The following is a 27,658-nucleotide window of genomic DNA, read 5'->3' on the forward strand; positions in this document are numbered from 1 at the left end:
GATGTTACTTACTGACTCGATTCCCCTGGCTTGCTCAGCTTGCATTCCCAAGACTGCCAGCCCAGGGAGGGCACCACGAACAATGAGCCCTCCCAACCTTGATCACTAATTGAGAAAATGCCTTAGAGCTGGATCTCATGGTGCCATTTCCTTAAAGGAGGCTCATTTCTCTGTGATAATTGCAGCTTGTGCCAAGTTGACACACAAGACCAGCCAGTACAGATTTAATAGAGAAATTTCTTTTAAGGCTAAAAGTTCCAAACTCTCATTCCTTTGCACAGTCCTTGGCTGTCTTGTAGGCAAACAACCACCCAAACAACAACAACAATAACAACAAAAATCCCTGTATATCTTGTAGGAAAAACACCATTGTTAATCAAATGGTTTGTAGCTAGGTGGGTGTTTACATTTCTTTCTTTCTTTTTTTTTTTTTTTTTCTTTCGGGGAATGTGAAGTACCTTCCTGTACCAAAGATGTTGGAGCCCAGAAATGACAGCTGTATGTAGGGTTGAATTGTCTGTGTTCAGTGACTTGTGTAGGTGTTGTCTTCAGCAATGGGGCCTTGCTGTCCATTTGTGAAGAGCAACCCATATTCTTTTTTTATTGGATATTTTACATATTTACATTTCAAATGTTATACCTTTTCCTGGCTTCCACTCTGAAAACCCTCTATCCCATTCCCTCCTACCCCCTGCTTCTATGACGGTACTCCCCAACCTACCCACCCACTCCTGCCTACATACCCTGGCATTCCCCTACACTAGGGCACTGAGCCCCGTAAGACTAAGGGCCTCTCCTCCCAGTGATGCCCGACAAGACCATCCTCTGGATACAGCTGGAGCCATGTGTACTATCTGGGTGGTGGTTTAGTCCCTGGGAGCTCTGGTTGGTTGATGTGTTCCTCTTCTGGGATTGCAAATTCCTTCATCTCCTCAGTCCTTTCCCTAACTCCTCCATTGGTGTCCCCAGGCTCAGTCCAGTACTTGGCTGTGAGCATCGTCATTTCTATTTGTCAGGCTCTGGTAGAGTCTCTCAAGAGACAGCTATATCAGCCTCCTGTTAGCAAGCACTTCTTGGCATCAGCAGTAATGACTGGGTTTGGTGTCTGTGTATGGGATTGATCCCCAGGTGTGATAGTCTCTGGATAGCCTTTCCTTCCATATCTGCTCTCCATGTTGTCCCTGTATTTCCTTTAGACAGGAGAAATTCTGGGTTAAAATTTTGGAGATGAACGGGCAGCCCCATCCCCCAACGAGTAGCCTGGCCTAACCTCTAGATTTGGTCTCTACAGGTTCTCTTTCCCCTTTGTTGGGTATTTCAGCTAATGTCATTCCCTTTGTTGGGTCCTGGGAGCCTCTCGCTTTCCTCAAATCTGGGACTTGCTGGTGCTACCCCCAGTTCCTCATCCCCTATTGCTACACACCTCTGTTCAATTTCCTGACCCTCCTCCCATACCTGAACCTGCCCCCCTTTTTCCCCTACCCCTCCTCTTTTCCTCCCATGTTCCTCCCATCCTCTACCTCCTATGAGTATTTTGGTCTCCCTTCTAAGAAGAACTGAAGCATCCACACTTTGGTCCTCCTTCTTCTTGAGCTTCATATGGTCTTTGAGTTGTATTGTGGGTATTCCAAGCTTTTTGAATAATATCCACTTCTCAGTGAGTACATAACATGTATGAACTTTTGTGACTGGGTTACCTCACTCAGGATGATATTTTCTAGTTCTATTTATTTGCCTGAAAATTTCATGAACTCATTGTTTTTAATAGGTGAGTAGTACTCCATTGTGTAAATGTACCTATATTTTTAATAACGGCCAGTTTGATTTGGATATTGCCATGGGAATCCTTTGGCCCACAACTCAATTCTATGTAACCCTATCCCAGGACTGGAAGCTTCATCTGGACAAAAGATGACCAGTGGTAATTCAATTTCACCCATTATTTGGCAACCTAACTTGTATTACCTTCATAGATGCATGTATTTTAAGAAATTTCTACGGTGCTAGGTTTCCATAAACAGCTCAAATGGTCCTTAATTGTAGCTGTCTCTCCCTATATTCCCCATCCTGTCTATCTCAACAATCTCTCTCTATTTGAATCATCTATTCTAGATATCGCATACATACATAACCATCGGTTCTATTGCCCTTTCATAAGGAAATCTATCTGTAGTCCCTAGTCACTTACTTTATACCTAATTTTGTGGTTCTGTGGTTAGTAGCAGTTGTCATCAACTTTACTATTTATGTATAAGAGAACACATACCAGATTTTACTCCATGGACCTGGAATACCTAATTAAGAATGATATATTTTTTCAAGTTCAAGTTCATGTATTTACTGGGCCTTTTTTTAAAAAAAAATGACAGAGTAATACTTAATTTATCCATTCTTCTGTGGAGAGACATCTAGGTCATTTCCAGTTTCTGCATATTATGAATAGAGCAGGAATGAACATGCTTGAGCAAGTATTCCTGTAGTAGAATGAAGCATACTTTGGGTATATGAACAAAAGGCATACAGCTTAAAGGATGCAGTGTGCTTAAATATTTATAATAATCATTGAAACAATGATACTGTATTTACTATACATATTTGATTTATATGACCTACACATATTTCATACTATATATATTTTAGAGTAAATACCAAAATGTCTTTTGTTCAATTTTTAGTTAAATCTTTTACATTTTAAATGTAAAAGATATATGTTATAAATATAGCTATCCTGCAATTTTTATTTTCTTTCTTTTTTGCTTTCTTTCTTTTTTTTTGTTTTTGTTTTTGAACAAGTGACATAATCCCTCAGTAATCATCAGATAATAAATCTTTATCTCAAATAAGTGTTGAGAGGAGTGAGTGATACAAATCAAGGAGTGTGCCAAGCACATAGCTTTGTGCTCAACAAACTTTAGCTGTTTGGCATTTAATCCTGTCACTCAAAAAAGCTGCAATTTTATACAACTATGAAGCCAGGTTATACCAATAGGGAAAAATATTTGCCAGATATTGGTTTCTTGAGTTTAAAATTACAGGTTAAAAAAAAAAGCTCATTTCAACATTTTTATGGGAATTTTCATAAATACATCTATTTGAAAATAATTTCAAACAATTTATATGACTGAGCATATAAATGAGGTTTGTTTTGGAATAAGTCAAGATGTCCACGATAAAGATGAAAATACACCTTCATGTGTAGCTCATATTTATGATTGGTGTATATGGAATAGTCACCCTATTGATTACCGTGGAAATATGTGTTTTCAAACATAAGTTCAAGTCTAATATCGTTTTTAGGTTAGAGTTACTGGATACTTTTTCTTTCTGTTTTTTAGAAGGTCAATGTCTAATATGGTGGGATTTTTCTATAGTATAAATGTAATCACATACAATTTGATCTACATGTAAAAGTATAGTGACCTGACTTTTAACAAATGACATTCATATTATGAAATTTGCAGAATTAACAAAACTCTCTCCGAGATAAAAGATGAGGTGTCTTTTAAAAGAGTTGAGCTGGTAAATGTGTGTTAATAAGATAACATTAATGCTGATTTTGGAGCATTTAAAGAGGAAAGAGTTAGCAATCACCTTTTCATTTTAAAAACAACAATAGTGCTTCTTGGTCTTGGAATATGATTATTTTTGAATGCCACGCAATGAGTCCTTCATAATTTTACATTTTAATCACTTCAAGGTGATTTGCTTTTACTGTAAGAAAGCCTGTGTTGGCACTTTCTCCACATTTCCTGAGCATCATCATGTATTAGTTGCAATTTTCTCTGCAACATAAGACTTAATTATGCTAAAGAACAAAAGCTTCTTCTTCAATAAAAAGTATAAAATACCACAGATACCCACTTTGACTAATACCGAGATTGGAAAGTCATTACCACTAAAACTGTCAGTTCTGATGAAGCATTAAAAATATTCCAAGTATCAAATTCCAAATGTCTTTACTAAGCTGTTTTATGGTACCATTGGAAATGTGATGAGTCTTCATGTAAAAATGCTGATTTGAATTAGATTTAGAATGTATGTCATCCTCAATTAGCCTTCCTTTCATCAAAATGATCTCACAAACACAGAGAATGAATCTTTATTTCCTCCTTTGCACATGGGAGGTCATTTGTCAGATTTAATATACTTCTACCTATGTCTTCCTACATGATTGGAGTTCAAGATGGATGACCATGGACTCACAGGAAAAGTTTTAGTTTAAAACTTAAATTTAATCTTAGTATAATAACAAAATCCTTCATAGTGGAGCTTACAGTGATATTTATGAAAACAACTGATTTATCTCAGTTTAAGGAGGGAAAAGACAGAATTTATAATTTCATTTTTTATCACTTCTAACTTCTAGTTAATATATAAATAACTATCTTGGTATATGTATTATAGAGAATAGCTATTCAGACAGTTATTTTTGAATCATTCCAGTCTTCTTATGATTCAGATCTAACTTAATATTAGTAGGTTTGATATCATGTAAATCAGTTATTTTATGATCATCCTTTAAATACATCTATGAAATTATAAGTATGTATGCAACAATTAGATAATTCTGGTACCCTTATATTTATCTATAAATGATAATGTCCATTAAAACCATAATCTGATTATACTGGTAATATAAAATATCTGTCCTTGGCAGCTCTAATACACGATCTTGATTTAAAGATTAGAAAAGATTTAAAAAAAGATTTAAAGGAAATTTTATCTATTTATAAAAAATAATATGGGTGAAATAGATTTCATAAATCAAGAGGAGTTTCTATTTGTGAGAATATTTGTGTTTTTGTAACTATAATGTAGAACTTGAATGTAGCTGGAGAACATTAATACCTTGGTAAGAGTTTCAGTACTGAAGGGAAAAGAATCATTTTGAAAGGTTTTGTTTATACTACTTTTATATAGTTATATCCTCAAGGTGAGAGCACAAAGCAGGTATCAGCAAAATCTTTTTCACTTGGCAATAAAAGTGATGTCTGCAGAGTTTTGTTTTGTATAGCAGCTGATAGTAGCCATTCTTTTATTTTTTTTTCATATAGTAGACAAGGAAGTTTATTAGATAAATAATAGGGCTCATAGATATACAACTTATGTTTTCTTTTGTTATTGTTTGAAGTTAATAGTACTAAGGGCAGTATACAACCCATCACTCAAATTCTGTTCACTTTTCATTTTGATGCTGAGGGTTAACTATATTTTAGAGTAGGAAGTTAGCAACATATCCAGATAAAATAATTATACTAGGTAGAAAACCATTTCTCATGAAAGACAGTAATATTTCTATAAAAGAAATCCAAATGCTTTGTTATCTAGAAGTTTGTGTCATGTATATTATTTTATCAGTCAGCAGTAAGAGAGATTGAGGAGCTTGAGTTGATGTGGCCATAATAACTTGTGGGACTGGGTATTAACATTACTATAAAGCACATAGTTACATGTATGGAGTACTAGAATGGAAAACAATGCTTCAAACTGTACCTCTCTAAAGCATTATGCAATATCAATAAAATGTCATTATAGCTTTTGCCATGTTACTGCTCAACAGTTATGAAGAGTCTATGAGGATTCAAAGAAAAACTAAATAAACAAGTTTTCTGGACAACAGAAAGCCAAGGGAGTATTATACATATGATGCTTTATAATTCTTCAAAAAGTACTTTACTAAAACAAAGATAGGAACAATTATCTCTGAATACAAATTGATGTTTCTTTCTTATTTTACATATAATGAAAATATTCTAAAGTCCCACTTTAAAATACAAACTATTACATGACTGTAAAATCCAAATAAATTTCAAGTTTGTACTTGAGATTAATAAAAATTTGAACACTGCACTATAGTTTGTATTAGTTTGTATATTCAGTCTTACATAACTTAAAATTACCTGTGGATAAATTGCTTGTATTTATGTGATTAATGCAACATAAAAATGGTCTTCATGCTTATCATTTACATATGTACCTTTTTAACTATTACTTTGGCACATACATTATTTTATTGACAAAATATGCAGTTAGACAGAAACTTTTTAATCTTATACAAAGGTATTAACCTTCTAAAATTTTCCTTCACCTGTAAGACTACAATGTAATTACGTTGTAATCCCATCTGCTCCCTTCCTCCAAATCACATCCAAGACCTCTATGTTCATTTATTATTTCTTACCTTTATGTATGTATATGTGTATACCTGTATATATACCTAAATATAAACTGTTCACTCTGTAATTTTTTAATTCTACACATGTTTTCATGTCTGACTATTTTGTATTGGATACAAATTGTTATGCTGTTCTCTGGGGTAGAGTATTTCTCCTATACTTAGCATTTCTTAGTTGCCTACATTTCAGTGTGTAGGGATAAGGCTTGGTGGGTTCCACCAACCACTTTGGCAAGGATATTGTTGTCCTGACTGAGTTTGGGTTGAGGCAGTCATGTTGGTGAGGTTTTATGGGTATAGCTTCTAATGTTATTAGAAGACAGTTTCACAGTCAACTCTCTTACCGTCTGGCTCTTACAGTCTTCTGTCATCCTCTCCCATATTGTTTTCTGAGCCTTAAATATGAATTGTTTTATAGCTAGAACTATTGACACTAAGTTCCAGTAGTCTGCTTTTTGATTATTGAGGTTTTCTGTAATGGTCTCCATTAGATAAGATATTTCTTGCAATGTTTTCATTACACCTTGGTAAATAGGTCATATGCCCTCCCTATGCTAAATGATCAATAGAGAATTACAGGGAAAGTACAAAATAAGAAGCTTATCAGCTAAAAAAAAAATCACATTATTTTAATTGAAAAATATTTATTCTAACATATAATCTTCAAAAGCAGTATTTTAAAATTTATTAATTAATTTATTAATTAATTTAATTTATTTTAAAATTTATTAATTAATTTATTTTAAACTGTATCACAAAATAAACAAATTTTCAATAATAATGTAGCAGACAAATAATTCATGAAAATAAATTATGTCCTTAAAAATTCTATCAAAAACTGAGTTCCAAAGTTTGAAATGAATTTATGTATTGTTCTTCCCATGCAAACATGAGATAAGCTGGTCAATCTCTTAGTATCATACAATTCATCAAGAAAAAGTAATATTACCTCTGGAGGTTGTGAATACTGAGAATACCATAAAACTACTTTCAGGGTACTTATGAAGATGAAAAGAGTGAAAATAATGAATTATGTATATAAATGATAACTTTTTATTGACTATAAAAGCTAAAGAATCTTGCCCAATAACCTTGTGGTCTCTGAAGTTATGAACGTACATTAGTGTTGTGGTCACCAAGTGGGTGAACCAATGGATTTTATTTTGAATTACCTATAGGAATGTGGATGAGGAGTTACAGGAACGGAAATGAGTAAAACCTGGGGTATACTGCACAGACTGCATGTAGCTCAAAGGTTGGACATTTTCCTCTGCAGGTTATTCAGCTGGTCTCAGCCTCTTCCACACAGACTGACTGTTCTTTGATTCTTCTGTGCAGTTGGCAATCATCTGCTTCTTCTAGACTGCTTGACTCACAGGATGGATATTCTGCAGGTTTTATTTTTAACATTTTCTTAAATGTTAAAAATGCTGTTTAACACATGTTGGTCAAAGAAGAGTGACATGCAACTCTGAAATAAACTAGTCATTAACTTTCAGAAGTATGGATTCTTGGTATTAAAACTTAACTGTAAAACAAAGTAGAGGATAAAAAGCCAGGGTAAGCGCACTGTGGCTATGACAAAGTTACCATATCCTGACATCTGGATGGTTTCCAAGCGCAAGCCATGAAAATGTAAAGAACTGAGAGGAAGGTGTCTGAGGAAATAAACCTGTAATGAAAATTTCAGAGTAAGTGGCAGTATGTTCAAAGGAAGTCTAAAGAAGTATGCAGGCAGAGATATGTAAATGATGAAATGGTAGTGGCAGTCACAGTGACAGCACTGAGTGACAGAATGAAGTCTACAGACTCTTTTATGCACACATCTTGTTGAACCTTGGTACTAAGTTTAAATGTAATGATCCTCAATGTGTCATGTCCTTAGATAAGGGGAACAAAATAAATAATTTTACATTAAAATAATTTTCCCCACTGGGTTCTATGGAAAGAAGCATATTGTTGTTGATGTGACAGTCAATAAAAAAGTAAGATTCAGTATCACAATTAGTATTCAAATAGCTACATTGTCTCCAAGGCACTTGAATCTCAGGAAGGAAGGTTCAAAGAAAATTTATTGATCTGGGAAATAGCATCAGATTATTCTTATTGTGGAGAATAAAGCCTATTGATCTAAAAATGTCACTTTAGCAGGCCATTTCTGAGCATCTGAAAGTGGATGATACTTTCTAAACTTTCCAAAATCTTTTTTTTTAAAGATTTATTTTGCCTGTGGATATTTTTTGTGTACTATATGCATGCCGTGTGCAGATGGAAATTAGAAGAGGATGTCAGATCCCCTGGATCTGGAATCATGGATGGTTGTGAGAGCTGCCATATTGATGCTAGGAATAGAATTTCCACAACTATGCTTAAAGACTAAGGTGTATCTCCAAACTTACAAAACCATTTTTAATGGAGCAAAAAAGTTTAATTTGTTGAGGAATATTTTTAGCAAAAGAATAAGAGTTCAGTGCTATAATGAAGTCTTTTCTTTAACAATCTGTATTGAAATTGCAGCCTATTTAATTAATTCAAAAGAGTAAGTTAATCATGCTGTATGATTTTTGTACTGAAAATTATTTTTTCAGTTTACTCATTAGGATTTAGATGGAAAGATGCCCCTTTATACAAAATATGAAAGTGTTCAGATTTAATGACTTTGGTCAAACAGGAAGTTGAAATATATAGTATTTAGTTTGTACTTTAAAAGCTACTATACCATGTCAGACAATCATTTGTTGACTTCTGAATCAAGAACAATGAAGGAGGTGATTAAATTTGCTGCTACATTTATGTGACATAGCAATTAATAATTTTTACAAATTACTGGAACTCAAATTTTTTCATTGGTCTATTAGAATATAGATATATTTCTTTTATTTTTGTGTCTAATTATTAAATAACCAATTATGTCATAAATGTTGCATAAAGCATCCTGAATTCCAATTTGTTTAACCCTTAGATAGATAGATAATTCTCAGGCTGATATCTAACTCTACTAAAAGCACAGCTGGATACTATTTTTCAAAAACATTGGAGGTTAAATATTACCATACAGCTAGAAGTGAAATATGAGAAATAAGATGTTTTGATTCGGAGAGATGGCTCAGCGGTTAAGAACATTGACTGCTCTTCCAGGAGTCTCGAGTTCAATTCCCAGCAACCACATGGTGGTTCACAACCATCTCTAATGGAATCTGTTCTGATTCACTCTTCTAGTGTGTGTCTGAAGACAGCTGCTGTGTACTTAGATAAATAAAAAAGTAAATAATTTTTTTTAAAAGATGTTTTGATTGGAGACCCAGTCCACCAGTGACTCCTGTGTGGTTGCTCATGCTCTCTACAGTCAAAAGGTTAAAAACGAAAGAAAAAAATGCATCTGCTTTCCTGAACCATTGACTGCCAACATAAAATAAAATAATAATGCCCTTTAATGATATTTGTTTCTCAAAATATTATACACATAAGAAATATTCCCTCCATTTCAGCTGTTATTTATATTCCCACTAAGATTTGTGAGGATAGCTTTTCTTATTTTGTTGAATAGAGAATAGAGTTATAAGGTATCACTATTAAGACAGACCTAGAATGGTATGATGATTTATGTTTTGAATGCCTGGTGACAGAAAGCAAGAAATGCTATTCTCTTTTACAGGCATTGATACAGTTGTTGTCATTACCAACCTTGATGTTCTATAAGAACATTAGAAACACGATCTTGATGCTATGTATCTTTTTTGACAGTTGAGTTCTATTATTGTATTTGTAAGACAGAGAAACTGAAAGTAACTAAATCCTGTTTTTAGAAATGGAAGAAAATGCAGAACTTTTACAACATCGAATTCTCAAATTTAGAAGAGGCAATGAGTGTAGTAGCTTAGATAAATACTGTAAATAATATATATTATATATAAATAAAAGGTACTGATGAGATGATTGCCCAGTAAAATTCTTGTTGGAAAATGATGAGGACTGCAGTTCAGATACTCATCAAGAAAGAAAGAAAGAAAGAAAGAAAGAAAGAAAGAAAGAAAGAAAGAAAGAAAGAAAGAAAGAAAAACAAGAGAGAGAGGAAGGAAGGAAGGAAGGAAGGAAGGAAGGAAGGAAGGAAGGAAGGAAGGAAGGAAGGAAGGAAAAGGGAGAAAGAAGAAAGAAAGAAAGAAAGAAAAGAAAATAATAATAATAACTAACAACCAGGGATCAACAACTATTTTAACATCTTATTCTTGTAAATGGCATAACTGAGATTATAGGCTATTCATGGGTGAGGCTTACAGGATAGGATCCTAAAGAGTTAATGAGATCTTACTGTTCAGAAACACTTGGGAAACAATGCATGCATTTGGGCTTAAAGATTCAATATGTCAGTAAAGCATGGATGTTTTGATATAAGTGAATTCTTCTGAAGCAATAGCATTACAACAGTTTTAAAAATGATCTTAATTTAAATATTGAATTATTTTTTTTACTAAATATTGAGAAAAGTAACATATTTTTCTATTAGATATTCCACGAAGAGTATGGTTGGTTACAGCTTAGGAATATTGTGTGTGTGTGTGTGTGTGTGTGTGTGAGTGTGTGTGTGTGTGTGNGAAGGAAGGAAGGAAGGAAGGAAGGAAGGCAGGCAGAAAGAAAGTGAAAACGATGTTGGAGAATAAGAGACAGAGTCTTGGTGGCTGTCCAGGAAGTCCAGCTGTGATTCAGGTTTAACGAGAAACCTTTTCTCAAAAAATAATTAAATTGTAAAGAAAAACAAACTATGCTATCTTCTGGTTCCACACCCATGCACATCTCTGCAATTGCAGACACACATGTGCATATGCACATACACATATCTATATGTGAATTGATATTATATATATATATATATATATATATATATATAATAGTTATATACATAAATAAAATACTGAAAAGACTGTAAGTAAAAAAGGAGAGCCTATATTTTAAGCCATATTAGAAGGGTAGTAAATAGCTCTTGGGAAAAATAAGAGTTATCAGTAAGAAAATGATACCTTTGTAATAACAAACACTTCATGCTACCCATGATTCAAGGGAATAAAGGAGATGAATAAGGAAAATATTGAATTAGAATCAGGAACAAGTGAGAGTTATTGGTACTTGAATTGCTTATTAAAAAAGTAGACAAGTAAATTCCAATAATAGAAGCTGATTTCATGGTTCTCTCCTGAGAAAACTTGTAAAATACTTCAAGTGTGCTATAAAGGGAACAGACCATGGAGTTGTGAGAGGGGAACTCCCAAAGAGAACATGACCTCAGAAACTAGAACCGTTGTGATCATCCAAAATTGAAAAGGAAAAAGAGCTTCCTGGAACTAAGTGGAGGCAAGCATGAGTCTAAATAGAGACATTTTGCCTAAATGCAAAACTGGAAAGTTTTCTGTAAAAAGGCTGAAGTGTAACTAACACTGCCCACCTGGATCCTTTAAGGTTAGGCATCTCTCCTCTTTATTTTTAAAATTTAAATGTATAGCTCTAGTGGACATGTTTTGTGAATGCTTCCTGCTTGTGAATTGAAAATTGAGGAAGAAGACTGATACTAGGTCTTCAAGGTGTAAGAAGTGGTGATGATCCCAGACTAGGGATGACATAGAGTTACAATTCGCTATCCTTAGCTATGACCTCATGAAAGCATATCATATCTCTGAATTTCCAGCATGACAGTAATACGACATGAGATCATAAGTAGGAGATGTATAATGCTTAGTGAATATGAGCCCACATCGCATAAGCACGGTGACCGCGTTTTTCTTCACAGTGACGTTCTAAAATGCCATGTCCCCTACTCTAGGACCCAAGAGCCCCTCCCCTTCCTGTCTTCCCACTCAGGAAGTATGTGTAAGTGTGTGTGTGTGTGTGTGTGTGTGTGTGTGTGTGTGTGTATGTATGTGTGTGTATGTATGTATGTGTGTGTATAAATTGATCAGGTGTATTATTTATAAATCTATGACTATAAATATATTTACTACTTCCTTTGTGTGCCACAGCAGAACAAAACACACTAAGACAACAGTTAACAACTCTGCCTAAGAAATTGAATGACTGCTTTCTTTGTACATGCTTAGTTGGTGACCATAACAGCCTTTGACATACAAAGGTTGTTAGCACCAAACCTGTATTTGTTTGTTACCTGGGAATTGGTTCTACATTAATTTACAGCTATGCTTGTGGTTATGGACAGATAAGAGATAGATACAGATAAGATTCCTGCCTTAGAGAACAAGAATGAACGTAATGTTCAGCTCTTCATGATTTCCTGCATTCTCTTCAAGTCTGCTTTGTTTCAAGTAGCTCACTGTTAGTAAAAGGTGTGAGCTGGAAGTCATAATTACAAATGGCAATGCATCTCGTATCATAGGATTCTGCATAATTTTGTGAGGGAGAACCTTTATTCTGACCTCTACATCTGTCCAGAATGTTACATGCATAGGAGGAATGTCTAATGTTTTAAGCATTAAAAATTTATGGACCAGAATTTTTAAGCACTTAACATTAGTCTAACACCCCTGTGTCTCAGTTTTTCCATTTACTGAAAATGGTATTAAAACATCTCAAAGGAAAATATAGAAGGAGTGATAACGTAAGTATAAATATAAAATGAGTCCCTTACCAAATCATTATAGTTAGGCTACAAATATGAAAAATATTATAGAAAATAGATCTGACAAATGTATTGAAATAGTCTAAAAGTGACAAACATGGCAATTATATGGTCCTGTAATTCAGAATTTATGCACAAATACTGAAGTATGAAGCAATATGATTCATGAACAGATTTACATTTTGGATTCTCTAGGTTTGTCTTTATAAGTTGAATAAACTTCCTTGGTAATTTTTGAATTAAATGTGTGTTATATTTAGTTTATTAGTCTCAATTTACACTGTAATGCCTTTAATTTTTTTTTTAGGAATTTAACGTTTGAATCAATTTGTGGTTATCTCAGAAATTTAAAAATATTAATTTCTTCTTATTTGCCCTGTCAGATAATAGAGGTTCATTATTGTGCTATTTGTGATTTAATTTCTCCTGCACCTGTGTAATAATTTCTTTTTCTTTTCCTTTTTCTTTTCCATTTTCTTTTACTTTTCCTTTCTCTTTTTGTCTCCTTCTCCTTCTCCTCTTCCTCCTCCTCCTCCTCTTTCTCTTTCTCTTTATTTTATTTTTCTTTTTCGTTTTTTGAGATAGGCTTTCTCTATGTAGCCCTGGCTGCCCTGGAACTCACTCTGTAGACCAGGCTGGTCTCAAACTTAGAAATCTACCTGCCTCTGCCTCTGCCTCTGCCTCTGAAGTGCTGGGATTAAAGGCATGTGCCACCACTGCCCAGCTTGTTTTAAATACTGTGTTCTAGCACACACTGTATGTTCTTTATGGATTTATTTATTAATACTAGTGAAAGTTCTTGGAGTGATTCCCTTATTTGACCCTCCTTCCACCTGCATCTTCAAATCTTCACCAAATACTTTAATCATTTCTTACAGTGTCTAGTATATGTTGTCAGCTACACTAACTTCTTACCTAGGCTGTTGTAAGGCCTAAACTTTACTGACAAAAAATTTAAATCATGCTAGTTATAACATTATGGAAAATGTGTTATAACCAATAATTTCTATAGTAATCAGAACAGTTTACATGCTCCTTGCCTATATAATGAATTTTTATTACTTTTTTTTTTTCAGTTCAGTCATTGCCCACTCCCGGTCCACCCTCGGGAAGTTCCTCATCCCATTCCTCCCCACCCCTGTCTGTAAGAGAATATCTCCCCCACAGACACACCCACCCACTAGACCACCCCTCTCCCTGGGACCTCAAGTCTCTAGAGGGCTAGGCACATTTTCTCTCACTGAGGCCAGACCAGGCAGTCCTCTGATGTATATGTGTCTGGGACCTTATATCAGTTAGTTTATGCTGCCTGTTTGGTGCTGGTTGGTGGTTCAGTGTCTATGAGAGATCTCCAGGGTCTGGGTTAGTTGAGACTGCTGGTCTTCCTAAGGGGTTGCCCTCCTCCTCCTCCTCCTCCTCAGCTTCTAGCATTTCCCACAGGGGTTCCTGACCTCAATCCATTGGATGGGTGTAAGTTTCTCCATCTGTCTCAGTCAGCTGCTTGTTGGGCCTCTCAGAAGGTCTCCATGCTAGGCTCCTGTTTGTAAGCACACTGTATCAGTAATAATGTCAGGCCTTGGACCCTCCCTTTGGGATAGATCTCAAGTTGGACTGGTTAATGATTTTTATATTTTTTTCTGTAACTATGCAAGTTTAAAAATCTCTTAATTTTAAATTTTCTGGACTGGGCAGTCAGTCTCCTATGAACCAGTCCAGTTTGAAATCCCACTTGGTGAAACATAAGGTGGAAATAAAATTACACTTTAATTTACTGATAGTCAAGACCAGTTATAATTATAAAATACTATTTACTCTAATATTTTCTTTTGTTAATTATGAACAAATAAACTTCAATAGATTTATTTAAATTTGGGAGCATGAGACCAATATAACTTTAAGAAAAACCAAACACTGAGTTCAAAAAAATGAATACACAAGTGATATATATTGTCATATTAAAAAAACATTAGCTTCCTTGGAAGAACAATATTATAAAATGTCTATATTTATACATCTTATCACATATGTAAAATATTTCAAATATGATTCTTATTTTAACTTATCTCATATTTAACGTGCCAATTCTTTTAGCACATTCTATAGAAAATTTATCTCAATAGATATCTCTATATTAATGTCCTGGATCATGTTGGTAAAATTATGAGTACATATTACATATAATCTTCAAAGAAATTATGTATATACATATATATGTGTATATATATATATATATATATATATATATATATATATATATATATATATCTGTTTTGTGTGTGTCACCATTTAACAACAGTAATTTAACATATATTGTGTAGAACAATTTTTGGACTATAGAGGTATCTCTCAATGTGCTTTTATAAAACAAAGGCCAGTGAAGACAGTTTTGAGAGGAGGAGGCAAGAGAGGAAACTAGGTTACGAGGACATTCATCACTTAGGCACCCATGCTAAACGATGAAAGCCGTTGATCCTGCGCTAGGTTCCAAGAGAAAGAACATATTGTGCAATTATGTCCTATCCTGGATATATTGTTGGCCTTCAACCAATTAATAATAACAAGAATGAAAACAACTCTGTCTGCGGTAAGAATAAGACTTCCAATATTAGTCACAGTCTGCTTAGCATTAGGTTGTCTTAGATAAATGTAGTGAAGACAAGGAAAACATCCCACTCCACACTTTTTGGCTAATTTAATATCTTTGCTAAGTGCTTAGGTAGTGCAGTGGCAGACACAAAGAAAAATGTAGAGACTGATTGCTCTGACAGATAAATAGAGTCCATTTTAGCACAAAGAAAACCCTTTATAATTAGATGTGAATACCTGGTTTCTTGCCATCCATCACATATGCAGGTTTAAGAGAGTATTGTTGTAATAAATTAGAAATGAATAATATTTCTTAATACTCAAGCTTCACTGTGTACATAAATGGCTCAGTCTATACTGACAATCATGAGAATCCAAAATGGTTCAGCGCTTCTCAGAGACCTTGCCACATGCGTCTGTGCCAAAACCTTTGAACACCTAGGCAATTTTAAACCACTAGAGTCATCTAAATTTCAAAAGCATTTTGTAAAGTTTTCTTCTGTCATACTATTGCAGTCCTTTAAAAGTACTTAGCAAATAGCAATCTAGCAAACATGTAGCACAAGATATGAGAAGAAATGCACTATACATACCAAGACAACACTGTTATTATTTCAATCAATTAATTCTACTATATGGTAGATTCTATGGGAAGTGTACACTTAAGCTAAAACATAGTAAATTTAATATAAAAAAATATTTCACTACATCTAACCAAAATAAGTTTCAAAACAGTTATAAAATGTGGTGCTCAATTTTACAAGAGAGGTGAAATATGAGAAGAAACACAATATTGGAAAAAGGGACACTAAGAATTCTCTGAGATACTAGAAAAATTGTGTGCTAGATCGACATGAAAAACATTTGTCAAAGAGACCACAAGGATGCAACTTAAAAGCAAGTCAGTAATAAAGCAGGTTCAGAATTACGTCATTATTCTCGAGTAGGGAGGGAAACATTAACTTTGAGTAAAAATGATAACTATTCTGTGCTGATACAGAAATTCTCAGGAGGATGGATTAACTTTTTATTTGTGAGACTGGATCGCTGGTATCTCAAGCTCATTTGGCCCCTCTTGAGTCGGAGTCGCCTGTATCTACTTGACTTCTAGGATCACAAGCCCAACTCAACAAGCCTGGTTTATGAGCTAGACAGGAATTGGATATGGGGTTTCACAATAAGCCCTCTACGAAACTGAACTACATCGCCAGCTCCACCCATTTTCTTTTCATTACCTGTAGTCTCGATATTTAAGGACAGCCCTGGCAATATAAAGAAGTAACTGAGCAAGCCAAGGCAATCAGCACCGGTTTTGGGCTCCTGCAGTGGCTTCATTCACAACTGAACACTAGTATGTGAGTCAAAATAAACCTTTCCTTCCTAAGAGATTTTGCTTAACGTTATATCTATTAAAACAGCTGAAAGAGAAATACTTTAGTCTCTGAACAGGGACCAAAACAACATATTACTTTTTAAATATTGGTTTGCTGTAATACATCAAAACAATTTTATCATTATTACTCAATTTTATAAAGATTTGAAGATACAAAAAGTGTTTTCATTTGTATTTCCGTTTTTAAAAATATTTCATTTTTGTTTGGTTGATGTTGTTGTTCTTCCTATGGGGTTGCAATCCCCTTCACCTCCTTGGGTCCAGCTGGATATGTAGCAGAGGATGGCCTTATCTGGCATTACTGGGAGGGGAGTCCTTAGGTCTTGTGGAGGCTTGATGACTCAGGATAGGGTAATGCTAGGGCTCTGAGTCAGAGGTGGGTGGGTGGGTGGGTGGGTGAGTGGGAGAGCACCCTCACAGAGGCAGGGGGAGGGAGGAGGGAATAGAAGGTTCGTGGAGGTGAAACTCGGAAGTGGGATAACATTTGAAATGTAAATAAATAAAATAACCAATAAAATAATGGAAAATATTTAATTTTACTTTTTACTTCCACCATAATTGTTTGTCTTGAAACTTTTTTTTAATCTAGGGATGCATTACCTTTGTTGAGTATTTATATAGAAAGTTTGAGGCACTGACCTGGCAAGTGTAAAGTAAAAAAATGCATGCGAAGTATGTATTTGATTTGAACCCTACATAAAGAACAAAATGATTTCTTTGATTAAAAAATGAATAAATAACTAGTAAAATGACAAAACTCCAACTCTTTATGTAAAATTATTAATGAATCAAATACTTCATATCTTTAAGTCTTTGCTATAAATAAACCTGTCTTTGAAAATAAAAATGAATAAAATACATTTAGACAATTACAAAAATAATGGAAAGCATTAATGAATGACATTCGACAAAGGCATATGAGGGAATGTGAACATTGCTTGATAAAAATGAGCATGTATAGATCAGCTGCCCCTTTTGTGATATATCATGGATTATTAAGGAAATTGTACACCCACAGACCACATCAGTTGAAATTAGTTAGCAAACAAAGGAAACACACAGTATATGTAATTAATGGTGACAGAGAAAGATGTTGATTCAGGGGAAGATGCTTATAGATTATGAATGAGAAACAAACAGAAAATGATTTAAAAAATCACTCTATGTATTTGATGAGCATATAAACAAAGCCACAGGGCAATTACAGAAAGACTGCTACCAAAAGAATACCAGATAATTGCTGAACAACAATGAAGAAAAAGATAAGATTCCATAGCAAAAAGTGAGCTACAGAACATGTGTAAGAACAGTTTGCTATGTGTTTGTAAGAAGTCTAGTGTAGCCCTTAATTTTAGTTACATGGAAATGAATTGCCCCTTTCTAGTTCTAACACCCTGGATGCAATGCTTAAAATGAGCCTCAGCTTCCTTTCCAAAGGTATCTGTACCAAAAGCATAAGGTTTGCTATTTCTCAAGAATAAGATCTGGTACTCTCTGAATATCATTAAAAATGGTGAATAGAATTCTTTGATAACTACAACGTAGTCTACTAATTTATTATGCAATCTTGAAAAGGTCTATCCTGCTTACAATGGCTGACTACCATAAATTCAATGGAACTGAGATCTATCAAATTAGGTACAATAATACAGCTGAATTTGGAATAAAAAGTGGAATAGAGCCTATAAGTTTTGAAGCATGGTTAAAGTAATTGTAATGAATTTAAGTGCTATATAACATTGTAGACTTACAGGGGAGAAATTATTAAAACTATATAAGAAGTAAAGACAAAAATATAATGTTAATTTGAATTAGTTTCTAATTTAGTCTTGTATATGTCTGTTTCAAAAAATGTTTACATTGACATTAGTAATTATCTCAATCATCTTTCATGATCCTAAATATTTATATTACAACAAATAATTTGGCTTTCTTTTAAACTTTTCTGTACACTATGTTCAGCCTTTCTCAGATGATGATTTTGCTCCCAATGCAATATACCCTTCTGACATCAATATTCTCCTTCCATTATAAGTAGAAATCGTAGGGATAATTATTGTCAAGTTTTCTTCTGTTGAAAATTTACACAAAGATTTTAAATATGCATTGTAAAATATCTAATTTGTTATGTTTGTAATAACATATTGCATTAATCAAAACTTCATTTAGATAAATTGAAACTAGTTCAATTTCCACTTGTCAACCAGAAGAATACAAATGTTGTGCAATTGTATAATTGATTCTGTGATTCAAACAAAGGGTTCTTTGGTAGAGATAATTTATCAATGCTGATGAAAGTGGTAAATGAGAGTTTCCTTGGAAAATAGAGAATATCATGATTGAAGTGTGGAACTTATGAGATCCAGGGCTACAATGATCAAAGATTTTTATAATTATTGAATCCTTTCTTGTATTTATATTAATTAATTTAACTTAATCATTCAAATATATGTCAAAGCCTTTTTTTCATCTCCCCGAACCTAAAAAATTGAAGCTGCAAAGTAAACGTAGGCTGCATATGAAAAATAGGAGAATAATCTCAGGAAAAAGCATTGAGTTTCGCTCTTGTGGTCTTCTAAAAAGCCAATGCATTGTCCACTCTGGGTGAAATTTGAACATTTTATACATAGCTTATGTGAAGTTACTGTAATAAATGTCATTGACTCTTATAGGGTGACATTCTTTATTATAAGAACATTAATAAAGAGTATATATGCATATATGTGTGTATGTATTCTTATTCAGTTTTTGGTGCTACATATAGTTTCACTGTTTCAGTAACAACAATATTGGGACAATAGTATGCTTCAAGGCATCAGATAAAGTCTCTGGTGATGTCTCTTTCACTCTGACATTTACACTGACTTCATTTATGACAGACTGAAGGTGATGAACAGGTCCAAGCAAGAGGTCACCTTGTGTCAATGCTGGTATACAATCTGTCAAATACAGGGACTGTAAGCCTGCTAATGAGGAATTAACTAGGCAGAATGTTGCTATTTGACTCTTTCCATGCATTCCAAGCCTGTTAAATAATGCTAATCAGCTGTTTATTAACTGAAACCATTATGGCAAACTTGCTGAAAGTCCCACCATATGTCAGAGAGGTTCGAGCATATTATTCATCCATTTTAAAGCCAGATTAATAAGTCATTCCCTGAACTTCACTTGCCTTAGCCTTCAGCTATGCCTGGGAATCAAGGTTAGACTATTTCAAGCTTTTCAATTTTTCTTTAAGTGGACACAAATAATCTGAAAGTAAATTATTTGAAGCTGGATGATGCTTCTAGGTAAATAGACACCCTTTGTTTGCTTCTTTCATGTTATAAGTCAAGTTTTTATTAGGAGGTTAAAAGAAAATAAATTTTAATTTAAGGAAAATTGACTGAACTAGTAATGTGTTTGATAAAATGTAATGAATGACTGAAAGGATCTAAGACCTTAGGAATGAACTGAAAAACCTAAGGGCTTGACATATACTTTATGGGTAGTCTTCTGTAGAGGTGTAGCATTTAGACATTAGAAGCCACTATTATTTGTACTTTACTTAAGAGAGCCAAAGAAGCATCTGGGGATTTAGATACATCACTGGGTCAGAGACCATGTAAAGGGGTAAGAGATTGTATGTGTCAGAATACCAGAAAGTCTAATGTGAGAAATCTGTCAGAAATGAAGACACTACCAAGATGGAAAAAAATGACAATAATAATGGATATATTACCATACAAAGAGGAAAACTTTGTGTGTTTCCACTCCTAGACAAAGAATTAATTTCTCATGGGGATGAATACCTTTGCCAAATATCATGTTCCTAAAAAAAATCAATTCAATGCATTGAAGATATAAATAAATTACAGAAAACTGTCTATTAAGGATTGAGGTACAAATTTGAAAACTTACACGACCACCTGAGTTTTAATAGTAACCTCCATTCAGTAATGACTTTCAATGTATGAGATTGTATTTATATACACATTTTAAAACCTTTTTAAAAGATCAGTCAAGTTATATGTGAATTTTTTATAGGAAAGAACTGTTTTCAGAAACATATGCTCATAAGAGGTTTGTCCTAGATTTGATCTAATCTAGTCTCCAATTCTAAATTTGATTGTTTTATCTTTGCTCTAATGACTTGATTCTCTAAAAACGTGTGAAACAGTGAATTTTGGAATTTGTTTCACAGTAGGATGTTGTGATTAAATGATTCAAAAAAACCTAATTAGAATACTACAATTGTTTATATGCTTTTAAAAATAATATAGGATGAGGAGTTATTATGGTTATCAATTATAATCGCTGTGATATCAGTATGTTAAAATTCCCCGACACCTTCTAGAGAATCTAATTTATGAGTCATTCTAATCATTTACAAGGCTCTATAGCTGTAATAATTATTGAAAAAATAGATTCTTTAATGGAACTGTTCAGTTTTGAAGATTATTTTACAAATTTCTAAGATACTGGAAAACTTTTTTTTTTTTGAGTTGCTGTACTGTCAATGGTCTGTCTTGGATCCTTGCAATGATAAATTATGAGCATTATTACCTTTCAAATTTGTGGTTTCTTAGTATATCCTTTAATTCTATGGTTGCATTTCATTGTATTTGGCTTATTTTATATCCTATGTGAATCTAATTTTATACTAAAACCATCATTACTATCTTAGTAAGACTACAGTTCTTATTCAGTCTCTTTTAGATATCATATGTTAATGTCCCAAAGTCCTGTGTGTATAGACACTAACACATATGCATATATACACAAATGCAAAAATTTACTAAAATGTAGCCTCTGAATAATTCTTAGGGTTTCGTATGATATTTTTTATTCTAAAGGTAATACTTTAATCAAGAATATATGATAGCTATGAGATTTGGGTTAAAGATTTTCAATTAAGTAAGATTAATCATTTCAGTCATTAATGATACGAATATCGTTTCCCCTTTTTATTAATCTCCTATCATGGACTACATCAAAAGAGCAGTTTGCCCTCTGTACACTCAAACCATTGCTTCCCCCCTCCCCCTTCGCCATATCAACTCCCCCACTTCCCTTCCAAAAAAAGATGGGCCTCCCAGAGCTATCAGCCAAGTTACAAGAAAACTAGGCGCAAATCCACACATCAAGGCTGGACGAGGCAACTCAGCAGGAGGAAAATATTTCCAAACACACACATCCGGATCCCACTCTTGAGGCTCGTGAGAACACCAAGCTACACAACCATAACGTATATACAAAGGACCTAGTTCAGACCCCTTCGGGGTTGGTGTTTGTCACTTCAGTCTCTGTAAGCATTTATGAACCCTGCTTAGTTGGTTCTTTGGGCTGTGTTTTTTATGGTTTCCTCGATCAGATCTCTCTGACTCCTACAGTCCTTCCTTATCTTTTTCTTCAGGGATCCCTTGGCTCAATTTAGTCTTTGTGAGTCTCTGCATCTGCTCACATCAGTTGCTGGATGACATCTCTCTGATGAAAATCAGGCTAGGCACCTATCTATGAGTACAGCAGAATATCATTAGGAATCATTTCACAGACATTTTTATTTTATTTATTATTCTATGCCAGTTTTGATGGGTTCTGTCTTGGGTCTCTGAGCTGTCCTGCCTCTGGTTCCTGGCCATAGTCTGTGTCAGCTGTGGGATCCCTCTCTTGGTGTGGGATTCACGTTCAACCAGACATTGATTAGCCATTTCCACAGGTCTGAGCCACCATTAATTACCCCGTAACATCTTGCAGGAAGGAAAGATTGTAGGTCAAGGTTCTGTGGCTGGGTTGATGATCCAGCTTCAGTTCTAGGACACTTGCCTGGTTATAGAAGATGGCCAGTTCATCCTTCAGGGTTGCTATTATTAGATGTCGCTAGGATCACTCTCCCAGATTCCAGGGAGCTTCTACTGCACTAAGTTTTCTATATTGCTTGCCCAAATTGAGCTCTTCCTATTACTTAGTCTCTCTGGCTCTGTGAATTATAGCATGATTGTCCTATACTCAACTGCTAATGGCCACTTACAAGTGAGTAAATACTATGTTTTTCTTTCTGGGTCTGAATTATTTTACCCAAGGTCATATATCTTCTAAGTTCTTTCTGTTTGCTTCCAAATTTCATGTTGTCATTTTTTATTGGTTATTTTCTTTATTTGCATTTCAAGTGTTATCTATCCCCTTTCCTTGTCTCCCGTCTTGAAACCCCCTATTCATCCCCCTTCCCCTGCTTCTGCAAGGGTGCTCCCGCACCCACCCACCCACCCATTCCTGCTTCCCTGCCCTAGCATTCCCCTACTCCGGGGCATTGAGCCTTCCCAGGACCAAGGGACTCTTCTCCAATTGATGCCAGATAAAGCCATCCTCTGTTTCATATGTTGGTGGAGCCATGGGTCATTTCATATGGACTCTTTGGTTGGTGGGTTAGTCCCTGGGAGCTCTGGGAGTTCTGGTTGGTTGATGATGTAATTTTTTAACAGCTAAGTAGTACTCCATTGTGTAAATGTACCACATTGTCTGTATTCATTTTTCTGTTAAGGAAAATCTGGGCTGATTTCAGTTTCTGGTTATTACAAATAAAGTTGCAATGAACGTAGATGAGCAAGTGTCCTAGTGGTGGGAAGAAGTGTCCTTTGAGTTTATGTGTAAGAGTGCAATAGCTGATTCATAAGGTAGATCGATTTCCAATTTTGTGAGGAATTGCCATATTGATTTCTATCATAGCTGTACAAGTTTGTACTCCCATCAGTGATAGCATGAGAAATCACTTGTAAGTTTTCTTTTAGCCATTCTGACAGGTGATAGAGTCTTAAAGTAGTGTTGATTTACATTTTCCTGATGGCTAATGATATTGTATTTTTCTTTGAATATTCTCAGCCACTGTTGAGAATCTGTACCAAATTTTTGGTTGGGTTATTTGGTTTGCTGATGTCTAGTTTCTTGAGTTCTTTATATATTTTGGATAGTATCCCTGTGAAGATGTGGAGTTGGTGGAAATTTTTTCCCATTCTCTCCTATTGATGGTGTCCTTTGTTTTACAAATGATTGTTAGCTTCATTAGATCCCATTTACCAATTATTGTTTTTCCTGGCTGTGCTGCCTGTGTTGTGTTCAGGAAACCGTATCTTGTGCCAATAGGATATTGCCCTCTTTTCTTTTGTCTTTCTTTCTTTCTTTCTTTCTTTCTTTCTTTCTTTCTTTCTTTCTTTCTTTCTTTCTTTCTTTCTTTCTTCTTTTTTTTTTTTTTTCATTTTTGGTTTTTCAAGTCAGGGTTTCTCTGTGTAGCCCTGGCTGTCCTGGAACTCACTCTGTAGACCAGGCTGGTCTTGAATTCAGAAATCTGCCTGCCTCTACCTCCTAAGTGCTGGAATTAAAGGCACCACTGCCCGGCTCACTTTCTTTTCTAATAGTTTCAGTGTATCTGATTTTTATATTGAGGCCTTTGATCAGTTGAACTTGTGTTTTGTACAGTGTGATCGATAACTATCTATATGCATTCTTTTAAATATTGACATCAAGACAGACTAGCACCATTTGCTGAAGATGCTTTCTCTTTTCCAATGTCTATTTCTTGCTTCTCTATGAAAAATCAAGTGTCCATAAGTATATGAGATTATGTCAAATGTTCTTCTTAAAAAATAAAAACAATTTCATTTTGATGTATTCTTTGAAGCATTTTTATAAACTATAACTTGATAAATATGATGATTGGAGAATTGAATATTTACAGTAGTGAAGTGGATACAAATTATATTAATAAGTTAAATTTACATAAATTTAAAAAATACACACATAAAGTAAGTGATGAAACAAAACTCTTCTTAGGGTCCTATATAATTTATTCTTATGAAAAATTAAGCTTCATAACTATACAAAATGAGGATATAAAATGTTTGAAAGTTATACTTCCATTAGAAATGTGTTTACATTATAAAGTGGTGCAAAACTTGTAGACTGAGAAATACTTGTGTACAAATTATAATTATATAATCTATAAATCATGTATACTCATCAAGTTTGCTTGATTCCTGCTATAAAAAAATATTTCTATGAAAGGATCCATTTTGAAAGGTAATTTTAAAAAAATACATCAAAAGTAGCAACTCTTACTATCTATTGAGTTTCTAGGGCAACCATATCTTTTCCTGTTTTAATATAAATGAAAAGATAAAGAATTTCTAAGTATATCTTTAGAATGTGGAGAACATCTTATAAAGAAGAATTGTAGTTCAGTGCTGAACTAATTTTATGTTTAGCTCCCTTGTGCTCATACATCATGTGAAGTAAAGCTCTATGATGACTAATTAACATAATTATTTTTGAGTTTTTAGAACTCATTTTTGGTATCCAAACATTTCACAGGAGTAAGTCTGTTGCTTACAGCATAGATTGTTGCTACTTATGTTGCATGTATTTCAAAGTGAATATAAACAAGAAGTTTTCTTTGAAGCTTTTGAAAACACTGACGATGCAGCGCCTTTGTGTATAAATCTGGTGGGGAGAGAGGCTTTTGATTGTTACAAGGAAAAAGTTGATAGAAATAGAATCAAAATGCAAGGATATTTGAGCTTTAAATCTCACAGCTAAACAATGAGAAACAGAAAAATCTCTGATATATATATATATATATATATATATATATATATGAATATATACATATATAGTTATTTGCTGCTTCAGTTTTAATTTTTAATTGCAATTTTAACTTGATATACAGCATCCCTTTCTGCCTACAAAGGTATAAACCCTAGTGAAAGGGATATTTGTTGTATAATACATTCAACATGTTCTGATTTTAATGTTTCAATATTTCTGTTACGATGTATTCAGTATTCTGGAAAGCAAAACATTGTGTGGAATTTTGGTAGATTAAAACATCCATATTTCTAAGTATAAATATTCCAATGTGCACTTGGAAATAACTTCAGTTTAATATTTATCTAAACTGTGGAATACTTAATTGAAAAATGCATAATTGAGTTTACAGTTCAACATTTACAATGTATTATTTCAATTATTTATTGTGGACTTACCATTTACAAGATATAGCATATGGTTTTAAGTTATATTTTAGATATTGTCAATTGAATGTTAATAAAACACTCAATTCATTATATATACAATATATGTATATATATGTACACACATATATGTGTATATACACACACACACACACACACACACATATATATATATATATATATATATATATATATATAAAATTTCTATCCACATAAAAAATAGTAAAGACTTACTCAATATGAAAAGATAAAATAGTACTTAAAACACTACATGCTTTGATAAGCATATATTGTCTTGAACACTTACAAATTTTTAGAGAAAAATTTTATAATGCAATTACCAAAGCAAATAATAAATGCAAAATATAATTGGATGAATGCCAAGTCGATTAAATACTTCCTCCAGAATATTCCTTCCAGTAGCCCTTCCCAGATGACAATGCAGTGAACATCTTTAACTCTTCAATCAGAACCATTTAGCATTACTGGGCTTCTGCTCAGTTTGAGCATCACTTCCATTGTCAGAACCATGCAAACAAATTCATGATGATGTTCCTGGGAATATGGAACTAATGCTGAAGGGATTTCTCTGTAGTTCCTCATTAACATTTTAGTCATTACAACAGGGGAGTTTTAAGAGTTTCCTTTTAAGCAAATTAGGTCACTGGATAAAAAACACACAGCATGGAAACACACTGTATTACTACATAGAACAAAAGATCTGCTTAATAAATTATGATAATGGGATTAGTCGCCTGCTAGTGTTGAAAGGCACATTTAAATATTTTGGAATTTACTATAAGAGAATATGTTATTCATGCATTTATGTTATCTTTATTTGTGCTTTCATAATTTTTTTATTAGTGTCCTCTGAGTGTCTGTAGAACTCTTTAGATACCTTAAATCATTTAAAATGCGAAAAAGCAGGGATGATATGTTTAAATACTTTATTACGAATAGGTGCAATGTTGAAGGAAGCTCTGAAAGTAAATAAACAAGACCTAAAATGCTCTTTACGAAGAAATGTTCTTTTCTAGAGCAACATTTTAAGGATAATTAAAAATTATGTTCACCTAAACAAAGAGGCTTGTCCTCTGTGTTTCTTCCTTGATTATATGTAAGTTTGCCAGGTAATCATTTTGAGGAATACAATGAATTTTAAATTTTGGGTCTAGTAAAGTAAAAGATTCTAATATTAAAAATTGTAGAAGGTAAAATTTTAATACAAGGATTTTCTTTCTTAAGTCATTTTTTTCCTCTTCTTTTATTTAGGCAAAAGGTGTTGCCACATTAATACCAGTAGTGACATGACAGTTACCAGAAGTAATTCCTGAATGATTTGTCAGCTATTAAGCAATGGACAGAGATAAGATAAAGCTTTTGTTGTTGTTATTATATATTTTAATTTATGTCATATACAACTTTCAAATTTTTGGTTTTGGAAAATGTCTGTCTTTGGTAAAGATGGGATAAATTATTTACATGAATGACAAGGTCAGCTGACAGAAACAAATGTTCTGTACTACCTGAAACATGTACCTGTCCATGTTATGGTCATAAAAATGTAAAAGTACGCCAGACAATTGTGGCACACGCCTTTAATCCCAGCACTTGGGAGGCAGAGGCAGATTTCGGAGTTCAAGGCCAGCCTGGTCTAGAGAGTGAGTTCCAGGACAGCCAGGGCTACACAGAGAAACCCTGTCTTGAAAAACCAACCAACCACCCAACCAAACAAAAAACAAAAAATGTAAAAGTAAAAAGAGAATTTCCTATGATTGTATCTATGTAGGTAAATAACACATACCTGTAATTAATTCCTCAGTAAATGTAATCTTGTATTCACACACACACACACACACACATACACAGAGAGAGAGAGA

This window comes from Mus pahari, chromosome 8 (assembly GCF_900095145.1).
Source record: "Mus pahari chromosome 8, PAHARI_EIJ_v1.1, whole genome shotgun sequence".
Classification (NCBI taxonomy): Eukaryota; Metazoa; Chordata; class Mammalia; order Rodentia; family Muridae; genus Mus; species Mus pahari.